This window comes from Anopheles maculipalpis, assembly GCF_943734695.1.
Source record: "Anopheles maculipalpis chromosome X unlocalized genomic scaffold, idAnoMacuDA_375_x X_unloc_1, whole genome shotgun sequence".
Lineage (NCBI taxonomy): Eukaryota > Metazoa > Arthropoda > Insecta > Diptera > Culicidae > Anopheles > Anopheles maculipalpis.
Window position 1 is genome coordinate 791,990 of NW_026060413.1, and position 3,805 is coordinate 795,794.

Sequence of the window (3,805 nt, forward strand, 5' to 3'; positions counted from 1 at the left end):
GAGGCGTTCAGGCATAATCCAGCGGACGTAGCGTCATACCAAAGTCCGGTCGAACTAGTATTGAGCCAGTGGTCCGTACCTGTGGTTCCTCTCGTACTGCACAGGAATTCCGTTAAGATAGCACAAATGCACACACCAGTAGGGTAAAACTAACCTGTCTCACGACGGTCTAAACCCAGCTCACGTTCCCTTGAAAGGGTGAACAATCCTACGCTTTGGGAATTTTGCTTCACAATGATAGGAAGAGCCGACATCGAAGGATCAAAAAGTCACGTCGCTATGAACGCTTGGCGACCACAAGCCAGTTATCCCTGTAGTGGCGTTTGACATCTCGAGGCGAACGGACGTGCTCCCGTACAGCTCCGCGTTGGCGACAAAAAATTTGGTGTAAAAAGTGATAAATGCGTGTGAATTGCAGCGATAAATGATAAAAGACGTTGCTTTAAGTGTTTGCAAAGCGAAAGAACGCTATTTGAACACGATTTAGTGAGGCAAACAAGTGCGCAAAGTGCCCCCATACACTTTGTATGGGGAACCTCAAAGCCTCAAAACGGCAAAAGTGGGCGAAAAAAATCGCAAAAAAAGTGGACGCTAGTGCGCATAAGTGCGATTAAATTCGTTTTCCAGCACCGGAGGGTGGATTTCTTGTGAAAAAAGGCGGAAAACAACCAGTGAACCGGCGAGTGAAAAGCGCGCATCGAGTGGCGTCGTGTGTGTCGTGGCGTGTGTATGTGCGTCATCCATCACACGAAGCGTTTATAGCCGAGACACCGACCAGCGCCATCTCTTGCATTTCGTGGGAGCTTTCGCTGGTGGCGCCACCCGCGGACAGTAGTGGAACCGCACATCTAAGACACGCACCACCTCTCCCTGACGACAGCAGCACCACCAGCGGCCGGTGACGGTACTGCTTAGCCGGGACACCCAAGGCGTTACGGGGCGTTACGGTCCCAAAAGTGCGGATTGCATAGTTCTCCGGCGCTTATCGCACAGGGACCGGGAACGGTGAAACGGGAGACTTCAACGCGACGGCAGACCACTAACCGGATTTTCGAACGGATTTTGGAAACAACCACGGAAATTTCGATGGAGGGGCGGGTGCTACGCTCCGGTTCGCGAATGAGGTCCACTCCCGGGGGATGGTCGGCCAACCCTTCCCCACCTCCTTCCCCAGGGTCACCACGGTCGGAGGGATCAGTGGAGGCAGTTGTATTGTCGGAGGACGAAGAGGACGCTGAGTTCTCCGATGCCTTCGTCCTGGAGCAGACGGTGGTGGCGTTGGAGGCAGCGGTACCGGAGGCACCTGCACCTACGCCTGCATCTACATCGGCGAATCCTGAGGGCGAGGATACGTCCGTGTTGGCGCTTCAGCACAAGATGCTGGAAAGCCTGGTGAAGCAGGTGGAGACGCTGACAGAACAGCTGCGTCTCAGCCGAGAGCGCGAGGTGGCTCTGCAATGCACGCTGGAGGCACTGCAGGAGGGCATGCGCTCTCTGACTGCTCTGCATGCGTCGGTGCAGCCTGGTGGCCAGGGCAGTGCTCGTACAAAGCGCAGCCGCAATCAGCGTAGCCAGGCTAAGCGGCGGTCGCAGCAGCAGCGGCAGCAGCAGCAGCAGCAGCAGCAGCAGCAGCAGCAGCAGCAGCAGCAGCAGCAGCAGCAGCAGCAGCAGCAGCAGTGTAGCCAGCAGCAGCAGCAGCAGCAGCAGCAGCAGCAGCAGCAGCAGCAGCAGCAGCAGCAGCAGCAGTGTAGCCAGCAGCAGCAGCAGCCGCAGCAGCAGCAGCAGCAGCAGCAGCAGCAGCAGTGTAGCCAGCAGCAGCAGCAGCAGCAGCAGCAGCAGCAGCAGCAGCAGCAGCCACAGCAACAGCTGCTCTGGACGACGGTGGTGAAAGGCCGCTCGTCCAAGCGGCAATGCCACCTGCCGCAGCAGCAGCAGCAGCAGCAACAGCAGCAGCGAGGCGAACGTTACGTGCCACCGCAGCTTCGCACATTGCAGCAGCAGCAGCAGCAGCGACAGCAGCAGCAGCAGCAGCAGCGTCAGCAGCAGCCGAAGACTACGTCAGGACCGTCGATTCGGCAAGCGCGAAGCCGTCCCGACGCCATCGAGGTGACCCCAGGGGAGGGACAGACCTGGACAGAGGTCTACCGGGCCGTGCGCTCGTCGGCAGAGCTGGCCCACCTCAGCGAGGTCCTGGGAGTCGGACGACGAACTACCCGCTCGCGACTTGTGATGGACCTGCCGGAGGGGGCGAACTCGGGGGAGATCTTCTCCGCCGTAAAGGCGTTCTGCGACGCAGCGACCCCCGCGATTCGCTGTCGACTGATCACAGAAAGGGCTGCACTTCGCGTTGATTATATCGACCCTTTAGCGCTGGCGACAGAGGTGGCGGAGGCACTTTCGGCCCTTGCAGGCGAGACCATCTGCGAGGAGGAGGTGCGCCTGATGGAGAACTACAACGGGACGCAGGTGGCGCGCGTTCGGGTGCCGGAGAGGATGGCAGAGAAGCTGGTGGGCAAGCGCGTCAAGGTGAGCTTCACCTTGTGCCCGATCAGCCGAGTACTGCAGACGACCGAACGGCAGCCGAGATGCTTCCGTTGTCTGGAGATCGGCCACCGGAGGGCGAAGTGCAGGAGCGAGGCCGACCGCACGGACGCCTGCATTCGCTGCGGGAAGCCGGGTCATCGGGCGATGCACTGCCAGGAGGATCCGTGTTGCGCCAGGTGCAAGGGTCCTCACCCGGTGGGCCATCCGATCTGCCGGCAACACTGAAGGTCCTACAGATCAACCTTGGGCGGAGCCGGTCAGCACAGGACCTGATGCTGCAGACGGCTAGGGAGCTTGGAGTGCAGGTCGTGCTTGCTTGCGAGCTCTACCGGCCACCAAGATCCAACCCGAGATGGGCATATGATGAAGCGGAAAGCGTAGCGGTGATTGCCACTGGCTCCTTCCCCATCCAGCGACTATGGGGATCGTCGTCGCCAGGGCTAGTTGTAGCCACCATTGCAGGCATAACATTCGCCAGCTGCTACGCTTCGCCCAACAACACCAGCGGGGCCGACTTTGTCAGCTACCTTGAGGCGGTGGAGATGTCGCTGATCGGACACACGACGGTAGTCCTTGCCGGGGACTTTAACGCGTGGAGCCAGGACTGGGGTAGTGCCCGTACGTCACGGAGGGGAGAAGACCTGAAGAGCGTCGTAGACCATTTGGGGCTCCGGACGCTTAACAGCGGTAACGTACCCACGTTCAAGGGTAACGGCGTGGCACGACCAAGCATAGTGGACGTAACCTTCTCCAGCCACACTATTGCGCGCCCCGACTCCTGGCGGGTAAGTCCGCGGTTCTCCGACAGCGACCACTCCTACCTGGAGTTTCAGGTGGGTCTTCCGGGAGATGGCACGCAACACCACCGTAGGCAACGACATCAGCCGCCGAACTACAACATCGGCACGGCCAGGCATGCCGGTACCCGGTGGAAAACTGCGCAGTTTGACAGCTCCTGCTTCGCCACCGCCCTTTCCATCGGACGGTTCGAGCTGGCGCAGACACCGGAAGACCTGGTCGGCGGGCTAACTGCAGCGTGCGACGGCACAATGGAGCGGGTGCATGGGGCGACCTTCCACCAAGCGCCGAGGATGTACTGGTGGACACCCGAGATCGACCGGCTGAGGGAGGTGTGCGAAGCTGCAGAACGGCGACGTCGCAGCGCCCCGCCTGATGAGCGCCTCGCGCTGACCGCCCAGCTCCTGAGCTCGCGGAGGATGCTGGCGAGCGAGATCCAGCGCAGCAAGGATCGCTGCATGCA